Source organism: Megascapheus bottae, chromosome 11, assembly GCF_031878675.1.
Source record: "Megascapheus bottae isolate mThoBot1 chromosome 11, mThoBot2.hap1, whole genome shotgun sequence".
NCBI lineage: Eukaryota > Metazoa > Chordata > Mammalia > Rodentia > Geomyidae > Megascapheus > Megascapheus bottae.
Window position 1 is genome coordinate 18,631,408 of NC_143519.1, and position 17,786 is coordinate 18,649,193.

The 17,786-nt window shown below is 32.8% G+C and overlaps 1 long non-coding RNA gene across 1 annotated transcript; it reads left to right on the forward strand.

Annotated features, from left to right (window-relative positions):
* The first annotated feature begins 768 nt into the window (after window positions 1-768).
* LOC150056795 (uncharacterized) lies at window positions 769-16,630 on the forward strand. The gene is made up of 4 exons (XR_016536988.1): window positions 769-955; window positions 8,725-8,842; window positions 16,201-16,283; window positions 16,378-16,630. It is a non-coding gene; the product is annotated as an uncharacterized LOC150056795 (long non-coding RNA).
* The last annotated feature ends 1,156 nt before the right edge of the window (window positions 16,631-17,786 follow it).

Consider the following 17,786-nt stretch of genomic DNA (forward strand, 5'->3'; position numbering starts at 1 on the left):
TTACTTCTATAATGAAATGAATTTCTTTAAAATTTCTCACTAACTGATGAAACAAAGAGTTTATCTTTCAAAATAAAAATTGAACATTATAAAAAGTCATTTAATTTTTCCATCCCATAAAAGGTGTTATCAAATGTTATCAATATGTAGGAAAAAAAAATAGTCTTTTAGGGTCGGGAGTTTGCCCTAGTGGTAGACTGCTTGCCTAGCATGAGAAAGACCTCTTGATTCCTCAGTACCATATACATAAAAAATGTTGTAAATAGTGCTGTGGCTCATGTGGCACAGCCCTAGCCTTGAGAAAGCTCAAGGACAGTGCTCAGGTCCTGGTTTAAGACCAAGGACTGGCCAAAAAAAGCCTTCTTTAAAAAAAATACCACCTTATACAACAAGATGTCAGTGGGATAAAAGTCTATGCAAAGTAGCAGATCTGGATTCTAAGCCTCCTCCATTCAGTCCTGCAAAACATGTCTAAACCCTGTAAAGGATGGCTAAAACTCCAAGATTTATTCAGACACAAAAAGCCCTCCTATATTATGGCAGTGTACACATTTTAGATTGTCTCCTGAATAAAATACAATAATTTCACTAAGATGTGAGCTGTAACTTAAAATGAAATACTTTCAAACTGTTCATTAGTTTTAGCACAACAAATCAGACATGAGGTAACACCTTGTGTTCTATGACAAAGTGACATTACCATCTTCATTAAGAACATAATTTCAGGAATGGTTCTAATAATGCAAATACGAACAATTTAGAGTGTTTTCCAGTCTCATACATATTTCCCCTAACACAAATTTGTTATTACAGGAACTATCCCTGTCTTGCTAATAAATACATTTGCATAATTTCCGTGGCACTGTCAACGTATGTCTGGTTAAATACGAATGCAAAACTGACATTAAAATTTGGATGTGCAGAATGGTGTGCGTGAAACTGCTAGTAACAATGGGTAAGAAAATTTTTTTTGTCAATTTACAGCTGTACATTTAGTAACATGTTAATGTTATAGTAACTCAAAAGTCATCACAGGAAAAGAATTTATTCCATGCAAAGTGTCTAACAGTATACATCAGGCATTTCTTATTGAGAGGTAATTTACCAACACTCTAAGGATATCTTATTTCTTTGTATGGCAATGATTCCAAGATGGTTTTTCATTAATTATAATTTTATTATCTTAAAATTGTTGAACAAAAGATTTACATTTGAACATGTTAGCTCATGTGTACAAACTCATGTGTTTTGTTGGTCCTGTGGCTTTAAACTGTAGGTTTCGGTGTTGTCCCTGAACTCTTCAGCTGAAGGATACCATCCTATAGAAGGAACCACAGCTCTACTTCAGATTATCTTGTGCTTAATTAGAGATAAGAGTCTCATGTACTCTAGTGTCCAGGCTGGCTTTGAACCACAATCCTCAGATCTTAGCCTCCTGAGTAGCTAGGATTACAGGTGTGAGCCACCTCACCCAGCTTTAATATCACTCTTTTCATCATCCTTACACACTTCTCCAAAATTCAGTCATCCTTTATTTTTTTCATATATTTATACTGTAATTAATAGAAGGGTTACATTATATTCACCAGATAGAAGGTGCATTAATTCATATACATTGGTACCCTTTCACATGTCTTGGTCACCAATTCCCTCCCCCTGACCACCACCTCTCATCTTGTTTTCCCCCATTCCCTATCCAATTTCAAATAACCAAATAAAAATATATCCAATATATCAGATAACAAAGTGAGATACTGTAACAATATGAGATAACCAAGGGACAGCAAAAGAGATGAGACATAACATAGTACATTAAGGACAACAATCACTCATTATATGGGTTTTGTTTCTTTATCCTAGAGGGCCTTTCATTTAGCATCATATTATATGGCCTTATGTATCTAGGTTTTGCTCTATTGCAAATCTCTGCTAGGAGAGCCCAAGGTTTCTACTGATTATGATAAATGAGGGAAACCATTGAGCCTATGTTCTTTTGAGTCTGGCTTACTTCACTTAATATGATCTTTTCTAAATCTTTCCATTTCCTAACAAATGGGGCGATGTCATTCTTTCTGACAGCAGCATAGAATTCTATTGTGTACAAATACCACATCTTGTTAATCCACTCATCAACTGAGGGACATCTAGGTTGGTTCCATATCTTTGCTACGGTAAATAGTGCTGCAATGAACATCGTTATGCTAGTGGATTTAGTATGTCCTTGTTTCTGGATGATTGAGTAAGTGCCTAGTAGTGGATTTGCTGGGTCATAGGGGAGCTCTATGTTTAGTCTTTTGAGGAACTGCAATACTGCTTTCCATAGTGGTTGAACCAGTTTGCACTCCCACCAACAGTGTAGTAGTGTTCCCTCCTGGCCAAATCCCCCCCCCCAGAATCTGTTGTTATTAGTTTTCCTGATCCTGGCCATTCTAACTGGAGTGAGGTGGAATCTTAGAGTTGTTTTGATTTGCATTTCTTTTATGACCAGAGATGTGGAGCATTTCTTCATGTGTCTATAGCCCATTCTTATTTCTTCTTCAGCGAAAACTCTCTTTAAGTCTTTGGCCCATCTTTTAATGGATTGGTTATTCTTTGGAGATTAGTTTTGGGGTGATTCAATTTTTTGAGCTGTTGATGTATTTTAGATATGAGGCCTTTGTCCGTTGTTTTTTTGGTGAAGATCTTCTCCCATTCTGTACGCTTCCTAATTAATTTACTAGCTACGTCCTTTGCCTTCAAAAGCTCTGCAGTTTAATGTAGTCCCACTTATCCAGCCTTTCTCTGATTCATTTTGTTTCTTGGTCCTTATTAAGAAAGTTTCAACTGTGCCAAGGAGGCCTAGTGTATCTCCTATTCCTTCTTGTAAAGTTTTCAGTGTGTCAGCTTTTACCTCCAGGTCTTTGATCCATTTGGAATTAAATCTAGTGCAAGGTGACAAAGAAGGATCCAACTTTAGTTTTCTGCAGGTGCTTAACCAGTTCTGCCAGCACAACTTGTTGAAGAGGCTGTCTTTCTTCCATTCTATTTTTTTTGGCTCCCTTGTCAAAGATTAGGTGGCCATACATCTGTGGTTTAATATCTGGGTCCTCAGTTCTATTCCATTGGTCTTCAGGCCTGTTCTGTGCCAGTACCAAGCTGTTTTGATAATTATAACTCTGTAATAGAGTCTAAAGTTTAGTATTGAAATTCCTCCTGGGCTGTTCTTTCTGCTAAGAAGTGTTTTTGCTATACGGGGTCTTTTATTATTCCATATGAAATTTCAGATTGCCTCTTCTATTTCTTTAAAGAATGATATTGGAATATTGATGGGTATTGTGTTGAATTTGTAGAGAACCCTTGGTAAGATTGTCATTTTCAAGATGTTGATTCTTCCAATCCAGGAGCATGGGAGGTTTTTCCAACTTCTCAGTTCTGCTTTAATTTCCTTTTTTCAGCATCCTTTCTATTTTGCTATTTTCACTTTTACATTTATACACTGACTGTATATATGACTGTATTCTTTCACTCTTCCTTTCCTTATATGGCTACACATTGCCTTTGATCTTACCAACCACCGTTTAGATATCAAATACCAGCTTCCTGGTATTCAATTTGTAATACTGTCATTTGATTGTTCAAAAGGTCAACTACCTGAATTTTCTCCTGTGTATAGCTATAGTTAATAAGTTTGTGTATATGTGCACAGAATCCTTTGTGTATTTACATATTTATATATGAATATATATGGATAAATGTATATTAGAACTAACTTCCACACATGAGAGGAATGAGGATAAAAAAGAACATTTGAACTTTGTCCCTCCGGCCCTGAGAGTACTTTAAAAAACAGTGCAATGGAGTTACCATTTATAAAAGCAGTTTATAAATACAACCCATTTGATTAATGTCATCTCTTTCAACATTCTTACTTATCCCTCCCAACACACCTTTCATTCCATTTTCTTAATTTTGTAAGACAGGTATTATATTGTGGACAGCATTTTCATGAAACTACTTTTGATCAATACTTTTTTAGTATAAATGGCACGATGCCAATTATCTGGCTTGTGTTCTTGAAAGCGTCCTGTGCTTATTTTAATTAAGTCTTAAATATTTGCTCTTACAAAATGTTCACATAATCAATAAGAACACCTTATGAACAGAGCTGAAGCTCCTTGGTAATAGCCAGCACTAAGCTCCCAGGCACTTTGAGATACATCGTCTTTATCCATGTTTGAAAAACTTGGGCTGAGCAAATAGAACAGAGCTTGGCTGGCTCCATCCAGGCCAGCCAAAATACCAGATTCACAAACAATATAGTTAATGTCTCTCCTTCAGCCATAATATTGAAGGAATTATAATACAAAAATAAATAACTCAATGCAGTCTCAAAGTAATCAAACTAAACCAGAGACACAGGTTCAGTTACAACATTTTAGAAGCTGTGCACTAACATTTCCCCCTCGCTCTCCCAACTATGTAATAGTAAAAATGAGAGAAGTGAGGAAACTTTTGCATCCTGATATCCTGATGAAAGAATGTAGAGAAAAATACAGCATGGTGATTTTATTCTTTTTCTAGAAAATTTTTACAAATTCTTTCTTTTTCACATGCCAGTACTGGAGCTTGAATTCAGGACCTTGCACTCTTTCAGTTTTTCTTTTTCTCATTACCCCTCACATCTGCTGTACCACTTGAACTATGCCTCCCATTTTTGACAAATATTTTCAAGAGAGCAAATAATTGTGGGCTTTCTTAGTCAAGATTTCAGAAACAAATCTTTGCTGATGATTTTCTTTTCTGATTATAAATATCTGGTTATAATAGTGTTACGTTTAGAAACATTTTGAGGGTAAGATTTGGTTCTAGTTATATATTCAGTATTGACACATTTTTTGCTTATTTGCTATTGCAAATAAATGAATGTTGTAAAACTGATAAGAAACTATAATACTCACTTAAAGTGAATTTAACATAGCATACAGAATGAACAAAGTGTAATGTATGCTATTTTTACATTAATATATTTGGAAATATACTGTTAATAACATTATAGTATAAAACCGAATAAAAATAATTCATAACTTAAAGTGTTAACATTTCTGAAATAATATTAAATTATCTAAAAACATGATTTTGTGGGGAAAATATATCATTATTCTACAAGTCAAAATATTGAACTGATGCCTAATTTTTGCACTTAAACTTGATTAACTGTCACCATAAATACTGTAGCTTCTTAAAGATGTCTTCTTTTATCTTTCCTCCCTAATCAAATTATTTCCAATTTTTTCTCAAATAGGGTTTAGTTATGTGTTTACTGAATAATTTTTTATGCAATCTGAGGAATAAGTCGCAAATCTCTTTCATTTAATGCAAACGTTCTGTGCTTAGATGTTATATTCATTCCACCTAGCATCAAAATATAATTGTCTCTTTCCTAACATTTTCTACAAATTTCCATCATTGTGTGTTTGCTCTAATGATGTTTCTCTTTGAACCCTCCTTTCTTCCATCAATTTATGCTGAAGTGTAAGTCAAACATCGTGACTTAGATAAAAGCATTCATAAAATGTTTTGAACTAATATAATCCACTGTGTAATCTCATTTTCCCAAGTTGCAATGCTTTCTATTACTCTTTGTTATGCATTGATACTATACATACACATATACATATACATATGCATATGCATATGTACTATATATATATGAGCAATTTTTTAAATTTATTTTTATTTTATTGTGTGGTCTACAGAGGGATTGCAGTTACATTGATCAGATAGTAGATATATTATTTCTTGAATATTGAAACCCTTTTCCTTCCCCCCCCCACTTCCTCCTACTCATCTTGTTTTTCCCTCACCTTCCCTTTTTCAAATTGACAAATAAACATATGTACAATAAACTAGGTACCACATTCCAATACAATAACAAATGATTAAACCATAAGGGGAAAGGAAGAGTAAAGAAATAGCTTCACACAGTACATTAAGAACAACAACCACAAAGATAAACCTCTTGTTTCCACACCCTGGAGTTCATTTCTCTTAGTGTCATACTATATGGCCACATGTACATAGCTTTAGAGATACTATGATCCTCTGTTACAAGAATCCTCCATGTATACTAATTGTTATAAACGAGGGAAACCATGGAGCCTATGCTCCTTTGGGTTTGTCTTGCTTCACTTAATATGATTTTTTCCAAGACTTTCCATTTCCTTACAAATGGGGCAATGTCATTCTTTCTGATGGCAGCGTAGATTTTCATATAAATATACCATATCTTCATGATCCAGTCATCTACTAAGTAGCATCTGGGTTGGTTCCATATCTTAGCTATGGTGAATAATACTGCAATGAACTTGGCTGTGTCAGTAGGTTTAGCATTACTTTATTTCTGGATATTTGGCTAGATGCCCAAAAGTGGGATTGCTGGGTCATAGGGGAGCTCTATACTTAGTCTTTTGAGGAACTGCCATACTGCTTTCCAGAGTAGATGAACAAGTTTTTACTCCCACTAACAATACAGAAGCAATCCCTTCTGGCTGCATCCCTGCCAGCACCTGTTGTTATTAGATTTCTGGATAGTGGCCATTTTAACTAGAGTGAGGTGAAATCTCAAGCTTGGTTTGCATTTCATTTATAGACAGAGATGTTGAGCATTTTTATGTTTATATTGGCCATTCTTATTTTATCTTCAGAGAAATCTTCCATTAAGTCTTTATCCCAGCTTTTAATGGGATGGTGGTTTCTTTGAGGATTTGTTTGTCAGAGATTCAATTTCTTGAGCTGTAGATATATTTTAGATTTAATATCCATGTCGGTTGTTTTGCAAGTGAAGACCCTTTTTCACTTAATGGGCTTCCATTTTATCTTGCTGGCTATTTCCTTTGCCTTACACAAGCTCTGAAGTTTAATGCAGTCCAATTTATCCAAACTTTCTTTTGTTTCTGGGCCTAAAAAAAAAAAAAAAAGAAAATTTTGACCTGTGCCAGGAGTCCAAGTGTGTTTCCTATTTCAGGTTGTTTGCTTTTACCTCAAGGTTTTTGATTCATTTGCATTTGATTCTGGTGCAGAGAAGCAGATAAGGATCTAACTAGTTTTCTACATGTATTTAGCCATATCTGCCAGCACCATTTGTTGAAGAGGCTGTCTTTCTTCCAGCCAGTATTCTTGGCTCCTTTATCAAAGATCAGATGGCCATAGGTCTGTGAGTTGATTTCTAGATCTTCAGTTATATTCCATTTGCCCCTTGGCCTTTTCTTGTGCCAGTACCAAGCTGCTTTGGTTACTCTACTTTATAGAAGAATTTGAAGTTTGGTATTGATATTCTTCCAACACTGTACTTTCTGGTAAGGATTGTTTTTGCTATTTTGGGTTTTTATTGTTTTATAAGAGTTTTTGATGGCTTCCTTTATTTTGTTAAACAATGACACTGGGATATGGATGGGTGTGCATTGAATTTGCAGATAGCCTTTGCAAGAATTGCCACTTTCACGATGTTAATTCTTCCAATCCAGGATAAAGGGAGATTACTTCCTTAGATCTGTTTTTATTTTCCTTTTTTTATGATCTTAAAGTTTTTATCTTCTCAGCCTATAACTTCATTGGTTAAGTTAATTCCTCAGTATTTTATTTTCTTTGAGATCATTTCAAAAGGAATAGCTTTCCTGATTTCACCTTTGTTCTTTTTGTTGTTGGAATACAGGAATGCCATTGATTTTTGAGTGAATTTTACACCCTGCTACTTTACCAAAGTTTTGTATTAGTTTGAATAACTTGGGAGTGGAATCCATAGGGTTCTTTATGTACAGAAACATTTTATCAGCAAAGAGCGATAGTTTTACTTCCTTTTTCCCTATTTGGAACCCATTTTTATTTGCTTCTTGTGTGGGCAGATTTGTGCTGCTGATAATCATCTTATTTCCTATTTGACTAATTTTTCTAATCATCAGTACTCCCAAACATTTAGATCAGAGATGGATAGATATAAAATATGTTTTATATTCAGACATCATTGAGTACTAAAAAAAATTCATACTTTAAGAGTTAGTTTGACTTTTTATCAGCATTAGGCTTTAAATATCATTTATTTTTTGTTCATCCTGTAGTAATAGACTTTCACTTGATATTGATAGTCTTCAGTGAGGAGAAAATAGTAATTGTCAGAATAGAAGTGGGGAATTATGGCAAGGTCACTGAGTCCTTGAAGATCTAATAAAAACATGTTGACCTCTTAAGTTGGGCACTCAACTAATCTCTCTCTTAAATGACCAAGAAATACACATAATGATATAGAATCCTTAACTGTATCATATGTTACTGCACTGGATGTTGAACTTTCTCAGTGTAGCCCTTGTGTAAAATTTTCAAATGCTATAGCTTCCTTTTCTCTCTTTTTCATATATTCACGCCTTGAAAAACTAAGCATAAAAAGATCTGTGTTAAATTTTACTAAAATGAAAAATAATGCTATGGATATATATAAAATTATAACCTTTTTGGTTTTTCACTAGCATGTTTATCTTATCAACATCAAATTTTATTAAGCACTTAACAAAATGGTTAAGTGATAATAGGTTACAAAGATAGAAATAATCATTGTTTACAATAAAATTTATATTTTCAGAATTAAAGTATATATTACCTATATGTATTTACATATACATCTTTGTGTATTATTGTAGGAGAGAATAAACAGAGATAAGAAGACTTCATGATGTTTCTGTGCTTCATTTATAGGTATGCTATGTGCATCAGGGAACCTCTTAAAATGATCCTGAAAGCAAATGATATTTCAATAGTAAATATCACAAAGACCAAAGGAAATATAAATCTAATTCAGAATTACCCACAAAAGGTCAGTAGGAAATGGGCTGGGGAAAAAGAGAAACCATCTGATGGAAATTTTCAATAATTTCCTCCTCAGAAAGGTCAATCAAAGTTACTTCCCTGTTGTTGAAATATACTTATGTACACATGCTGAACTTTTTAGTTAAAAATTGTGACAGAGTATTAAAGCAGGTTTTGCCATTAATGAGGGCTTTTTAAAAGGGGGGAAACAACAAAAAGCTAATTACTTCCGCCTTAATGCACCATTGCACACAAGAGACATAATACATAAAAAATAACAAAATAATAGTTGAGATTTTAATATAATATCTCTAACATAGATAAATGTTTCTTCTCATAAGGATATTGTCATCTTGTAACCAGAAATGTAGAAATCATACCGAAGACTGTCTGTGTAGTTTCATTATTAACCATATTTCTGGCTTGAAGAGCTCTTGCAGTATCTGTAAAAGATAGAGGAAACTGCATAATTCAAATAAAAATTCCCATATAAATGCAGACAGACTATGGATATTATTTTTTTCCAGTCCTGGGGCTTGAATTGAAGGCCTGAGCACTACCCTTGGCTTTCTCAAGGCTAGAGTTCTATCACTTGAACCACAGCACTATTTCCACCTTTTCTATGTATATGGTATTGAGGAATCAAACCCTGGTTTTTGTGCATAATAGGCAAGCAGTCTACCCCTAGGCCAAACTTCCAGCCCTGACTATGTATATTATTAACAACCATAAATTTCTGAACCAAAAACTTTTGTCCTGGTCTAAGGTAAATATCTCTTATACTGGTTTCTCATACTTTGCATTAAACAAACTAACTGAAGATTCTGATGTCTAGTTAAAGAGTCTTTTATGGATATTTACCTAAATAGTTTTTGTATATTTAAGTATCTAGAACAATGGCACATCATAGATTTGACAATTATTCACTGCCCCACCCCCAATATTTTTTCTTTCCAAAAATAAGTGATTATAGTATAATGTGTATTTTGATGATTGACTTATTCTGTGTGTATCTTAAATGAAAGTTGCTGGCCATCACTTTGCATGAAAGAATAGAACATCTTCAAATAGTTGTGTTTGGATGTAGTGGAATATTTTTTAGGAAATACCTCAGTGTTAAAATAAATATTAATTTAATTTAAAATAAAACAGCATATACAAGGAAGATAAAATAATATTTAGAAAGAAACAGAGTTTGCTTCCCATATTTTATATACAACATAACCAATTCAGTGCATTGGGTACAAGAAGAAAATTGGGAGTGAGCATCACTTTAAAATTGACTGATTGGAGAATTAGTCTTTCGACAATGATGTGGAAGTAGTGTTCTCTCCGTTTGGAAATCTCAATCACTATCATTGTGAATGCCATAATGGTAAAGCATCAAAGAAGGAATTTGCTGAAAAGTAGAACCTAACAAAGTATGTGACATTAACTTAGTTTTGTGTATGATCTTATACATATCACACAGATTAATATAGGAAGAAAATCTAGTCCTGACTGTAAGAAATTCATTAAATTAAAATAAAATACAAAATACATTTTATATATTTATAGAGCAATACAATCTGGTGAAACAGATTATAGAAGGGACTTCATGAGGTATATTGCTTTAAATATGAATTTGAATAATATGTGTAAAAGGAGTTGACAATGAACTTGACGATATGCTTAATATTTCATAAAACTATTCTTAGTTAATGAAGGAGTCGTATTTATATAGAAATCAGTTGTAACCTAATTTATATTTTGTTTATCATATTCATTGTTCCAAATATATATAATAGTAAACAGGACATGCCAAATTATTAGAAAAATAGTGATAATGATCCTCTTGTTTGGAAAAAAAATAATGAATCAAATCTTTTACTTTTTACCTCTTTAAGATTAGCATTGTTAGAAAACATAATGTTGATTGTGTATCCACAAGGAGACATTTAAAGAACAGGAGAGTAAAATTCTCTTTAGGCATAAATCATCTGAGTTAATTACTTACTAGCTCTGGATTTTCAAGAGTAATAGTATTCCCTGAAAAAAATTCTTGAGGAAAAAATATACTTCTACAACAAAATACCCTAAAATGAAGAAGAATGGAAAACGTGTGTGTGTGTATGTGTGTGTGTGTGTGTGTGTGTGTGTGTGTGTGTGTGTGTGTGTGTGTGTGTACTAATGTAAACTCAGCTATTCTGGGATCAGGTAGTTTTAAAATAAATCTGGAGAAGTAATTCCCTTTTGAGCTAAAAATATGATGCTGAAAATCGATGACCAGCATCCTTGATCATCAATAAACAAAAGAAGTTCATACAGAAATTTTATGTTGGCAATAATACTGCAAAATAACAAAAATAGTAATAAAAGTAAGAAATGTATCTAGTTATCACCTTAACATAATAAAATCACCAAATTCTACCTCTCAATAAATACCTGATTGCATAATTGAACATGTCAATGGGGGCATCTTACAAGAATTCTTAGAGTGGTTAAAATAGGAAAACATAAAAACATTTCTGAACAGAAAGGTAATTTTGAATTTTTAATATGATTAAGTGTTCTATTTTTGGAAAGATAACCACAATCATCCTTGCATTGTGCTTTTAGTTGCCTCTGCCATTTTCAAGAAAGAATAGGAGGGACCCAAAACAAAATAACTCTCTTGGAGAATTTAATAGAGTTGAAGTAAATATTATGAAGTAAATATGCGTCCTTGAAGAGCTGGGATAGAGACTAAATTCATAGTGCCTTACCAATAGATTATTCATGAAATGTAAGTAGAAGATAACTAGGATTGGGATAAGTGGTAGTCATATCACAACTTAATTTCAGTATTATTTAGGGACAGTCATGACTTTTTTCTTTTGCGCAGTATTTCCAAATTCAAGTCCCTTTACTGAAAAGCAAAGAAACAAAGTCATAATTAACTCAACCTCGAAAATTGTCACAAAGTTATGATATTTTCCAAGTAAACCTGAGGCACAAGTGTGTCAGGTCTGAGAATCAATACGTACAAATGGATACTGGAAGAATCTCTAAACTTGCAAAGCTTTTGTAGCATTTTGTCTGTAAAACATGAATTTGAAAAATATGATAAAAGAAATCTAAGTTTCAGGGAAACTTATCTGTTCATACAAAAGAAATTAAAACTGAGAATGAGAAATAAAGCTATATGATATCATTAACATTGGATAAGTAATTACTTTTAGATTTCCAAATTAAGAACTTGTTCATCTCCCTAATTATAACACTTTCACCTGATTTCTAAATATAGTAGAGGTTAGAGTGGTTTCGATGGGAATAAGCAATTCAAAAGTGAACAGGATATCCACAACTCTCTTTTCAAAAGAGTAGAGAAGAAATAGGGTACAGCAATGTTGAAGCACTTGAAAGAAGGAAAAGCTATGTGATCATATGTCAAAGTCATTTTTATCTTCACATAAAGATCTCCTTTTAAATTATATTTAATAGCCTGAAATGTTTAATAAGTTGAAATGTTATCAATTGTTATTTGTGTTTGCAAAATCAGTCTTAGATAAGAGTCTTATTTCTATGACTCTTACTCATCGAATATATATATATATACATACATATATATGGACATATTTCACACAAATTCATTTAAACGTGTATTTCATCTTAAAAGTTTTGGGAGAACTTATAAGAAACCAATAAATTTCTCAATATCCTATTCATTATAATACAAACACATACAGACACACACACACTCACACACACACACATTCCTTTAAAAATCAGGAATCGTGGCCGGGAGTTTGGCCTAGTGGTAGAGTGCTTGCTTAGCATGCACGAAGACCCAGGTTCGATTCCTCAGTACCACATACCTAGCAAAAAGCCAGAAGTGGTGCTGTGGCTCAAGTGGTAGAACTCTCTAGCCTTGAGAAAATCCAAGGACAGTGCTCAGGCCCTGAGCCCAAGGCCAGGACTGGCAAAACAAAACAAAAAAATCAGGGATTGTATCTCCTAAAATCCCATTGTTATTTACTGAAAAATAGGCACTAATAAGATATGGCAATGTGAAATATGAAATAACCAATTCTAAATGGACAGCATATAAAACCAATTCAGTCAATTGTGTACAGAAAAGCAAATATAATAAGGAAAGTATAACTTCTATAAAAATTTTGATTTAAATAAGCAAAAATAAGAGTGGGGCACATTTTTTTTTTACTCAACAGATGGCAGCAGTTTTAAATAGTATCCATAATAATACCCATAATATTTTCTTTTCTAGCTGAACTGCTAAGGTCAGGTATATATAATCAGTAATCAACAACTAAACAATGGATATGAATTATTTTTATACATCTAAGTTTCAGTCATCTGGATGGCTAAATTTAATTTTAAACAATAAAGAATACATTAAATACACACAGATGCTGAAAGGAAAGTAAGTATTCTATTGCCTCTTTGCATATTTCCTGGTAATTAAGAGAAAAAGCACATAATAATTCTTGTTTGTGTAAACTCTACCTAAGTAGTATTCTAGAAAATTTACCTAAATCAACAGTGTAAATTATACTCCACCAAACTGAATTATTTTATTATGAAAATTGTATGTTCTACATGAACTGAAACTCAGAAGCAAATGACCTGCCATAGGACACACAAATTTTAAGTGATGATTACTTAATTCCACAGACTGTTTTTCTTTCTCTTTTTTCATATATTTTTATTGTAATTTATAGAAGGGTTACATTATATTCACCAGATAGAAGGTGTTTACTTCACAAACATTGACACCCTTTCTCATGTCTTGGTCCCCATTTCTCTCCCCCCTCCCCCACCCCTCATCTTGGTTTTGTCTCTTGAAGCAGTATCTTAGTCAAGTTTTTCTAATATTTTAACAACTTCAATTTTTCTCTTGTCAGCACATGTGTAGTAATGTAAAGGGCTGTTTTATTTTATGAACTAAGCATGAAAAATTGAATATTACAAATATCACAATAGAAAATAAAATGTATTTCATAGAACAAATTTGCATGAACAAATCTAATGTTGCAGTAATAATATCCTGTACTTTGTGTTAGAAATTATTTTAAAATAGGGAGAACCACAGATATGGCTTCAAGACTTTGTCAATAAAACCCGACATTCCCATTATTATTCAGAAATATCTGGTTCTAATAATTAATTGGTCTCATCTTTTAAAATTGCTTTACATAATAGAAATATTATTCAATGATAAATGGAATGCAATTATTTAAAGCAGAGTTCTAAAGAACAGGTAATCATGGTTGTAAGTGTAGAATTTGTTACCAAATTATTACTTATTTTCACACTACTTAATGGGCATATGTTCTAACTTAAGTATCCTGGTACTAGAAAATTAAAGAATGACTTTACAAATTATTATTATTATTATTATTAGCTAGTCATGGGGCTTGAACTCATAGCCTGAGCACTGTCTTTAGGCTTCCCTCAAGGCTAGCACTCTGACACTAGAGCCACTTTCACCACTTCCAGCTTTTTCTATGTATGTGGTACAGAGGAATCAAACCCGGGTCTTTATGCATGCTAGGCAAGCACTCTTATCACTATGCCAAACTCCCGGCCTCTATAAATTATTTTTTCTAGTATAAATTGACCATAATTCAAAATTGTATTTACTAACAAAGGAACACATAACACATTTTCAGCTGTATTAACAGATGTAATACTACCCCTGTTACACAGATACAGAATGATTCATATGTATATCTGCCATAGTAACAACAAAGAAAGCAGGGAAATAAAGTAACAGAATATTTGTATCATTTGAAATTAATGTATCTTGTCATTCTTAAAACAATACATGGATAATTTAGAAAAATGTATTTAATCAAAAGATTTTCCATTAGTTTCTGTAATACAAGTGTATTAGAACTGACTTCAATTTCAACTTTTAGAGTTTACAATCAGCTACTTCAAATTCATAATCTCAATCCATAACAATACTCCTACTATTTTTTTCTGGTTTGATTCAAGTTCAGCATATATTCACTAATTAATTATATTAAATCATGACTATGAATTATTTTTAAGTATCTTCTATGTCATCTCTGTGGCTCAATATTTCATTAGCTTATTCTTGAACAGTAAATAATATTTGATGTATTCTAATAATTATTAATTATGCTTAAAAAACCAGTTAAATTACTCATGTTCTCACACAAAGATACTTGTGCTTTCTACTTATTAAAATTATTTATCTAACTTCTTATAACAGCTCCCAAATACCCTGGCAGAAATCACATATCATTTCAGCAACTGCATCAAGTTTTATTTATCATCCAACCACATTTTAGGATTAGCCCAAGATCCATTTTCAGAGGACTCTTCTGAGTTTTCAGATCATGACATTAAAACACAGTGACGGGTGGGCTGGGAGTTTGACCTAGTGGTAGAGTGCTTGCCTAGCATGCATGAAGACCCGGGTTCGATTCCTCAGTACCACATACATAGAAATGGAGAAATGGTGCTGAGTCTCAAGTGGTAGAGCTCTAGCCTTGAGAAAAGTCCAAGGACAGTGCTCAGGCCCTGAGCTCAAGACCAGGACTGAAAAAAAACAAAAACAAAAACAAATACAGGCTGGGAGTTTGGCCTAGTGGTAGAGTGCTTGCCTAGCATGAACGGGTTACATTCCTTGGTACCACATACATAGAAAAAAAAAAAAAAGCTGGAAGTGGTGCTGAGGCTCAAGTGGTAGAGTGCTAAGCCTTGAGAAAGTCCAAGGACAGTGCTCAGGCCCTGAGCCCATGGCCAAGACTGGCAAAAAAAAAAAAAAAAAAAAAAAAAACACACACACACACAGTGATGGTGGGCCTTGAGTTACAGCTGCAGTTTCCTTTCTTGTGTTCATGTTCAAGGCTATGAAGTCAGCTCTAGGGAAAGGAGGCAGAGCTCCTATTTCCTCACTACCTAAAATTCCTCTCACTAAGAAATGTTCTTATTAGACAAAGGTGCAATATTTTCTTCTATTAAAGAAGTTTCACCCAAACAAGCAACATGTATAACGAGGGGTATTCATCCAAAATAAAATAAATGTGTTGTTGTTAAGCTAATTATCTTAGAGAGCAGGCAATGAAAAGGACCAAGAAGAGAATAAAGCAATGAAGATTCAGTGGCAGAGGTAAATATACATTTAATTAAGATAGATTTGCTTATACAGTTAGATTCATTTAGCTATTTCCTTTGCCTTACAAGTGCTGATTTTGATATGTCGTAATATAAGAAGCAAAAGTGTAAAGGGCTGCTAAATATCTTTTCATGGTGTTTAAAATAATAATTTTAGTAAAAGTGAATCATTTCACTGAATTGATCTAAACTTTACTAACAATTCTCTGATTTCCTTTCTTATTACACTATTTAAAGGAATGAAATGACATAGAAATCAACAGACAATGGAATTTAATGTCTTTAATCTTCTTTTGAAAAACATGCTACTGAATTTGAAGGTATGGAAATTATTGTGACCATAAATGTCAGCTTTACATATGAACTTCCAAAACATGCTTTATGCTAATTGTGGTTGTTTGCTTCTTTGGACAGGGTGTTGCTATGAAATCAAGTCTGGGCTTCAACTTACAAAGACTCGACTGACTTTATTCAAAGATCCACTTGCCTCAGTATTCTCCTCCCTTTAATGTTATAAGACATTTCTTTAATTAGGATTAGAAATACAAGTTTCTGTTAAAGGGACAGAAGTGGAAAATGAATGAATGAAGTGAAACAGAGCATTGGGACAATATATATATTATATTTATATATGTTATATTATATATTAATTTCTATCCTATCTTTCTTTCATCCTCTCCTCTCTTTGCTTTTCTTTCTTTCCTTTCTCTTTGTTATCTTCAATTATTTTTGACTGTCTTCAGCAACATCCTTCAGCTTTCTAAATGACAAAACTGCTGTTTGAGTATATAATATTTGAAATGATTACTATGAATCTGATAATCCATTGTGAGACAGACAAAATTATGTACTGAGCTGCTAGAGATTGAATATTACTAATTCAAGAATTTTTTTTCCTTCTTTTGGTACTCTTTCAAAATAGAAACTGATATGTGGAAAGAATTCAAGAACTTTTGCTTATTTTACACTGTCTTTCCTTCTGTTTCTATTTCTTAACTCGTTCCTTTTTACTTCAGTAATCTTCCTAAAGATGTATACTTATACAAGTATAATATGTTCTAATTGTCTTGCTGATATTTAATTATAAGGAAGAGCTTAATCACTATTACAGACACATTCTGTATTTAAATGCATTGACTTTCAACAGATATTTTTGCTACTTGTATTGCTAGTACTTTAAATTTTTTTCTAGAGCAATTTCGTTCCTATTTGCTAAGAAAAGCACTCAGAATGTCTGCTCATTTTGCCTTGAGTTAGCATGGATATTTTGTAGAAAATATAATTCGTAGCAATAATACTCTAGTAGAAATAAAGAATGAGGAAATAGATTCTACTAAAAGTCTTAGAAAATAATGACTGAAAAGTTACACTATATTTGTAAGTTAAAAACACAAAGGACAAGGGTAGGATTTTAATAGACTCGCAAACTGAATCTTAAAAATGTTCTATGTATTTCCAGACACTGCAATTTTATTTTTAATGATTAGCTGAATATTTAAACTTCTGAAATGAGAAATTAAAGAAGTAAGCCAGACACATTTTACATACGATTGAGCATTAACCTACTTATCTAAATTAAACAATAATAGGGAAAATTTTGATTATAAACACAGACAGGTGTATATATAAACTGAGAGTGACCTGATTCACTTGTCCTTCATAAATATCTTATAATGAAGATATAGTGTGCTGTCAAGTGTTTTGGGGGATATAATGTGAATATAATGTGAAAATCAGTTTTAAGTTTTGTTTTGTTATCATTCAATCCATTATATGTAGAAGATTCATTTTGAGTCACTGGTATACAGTTCAAGGAGTAAAAT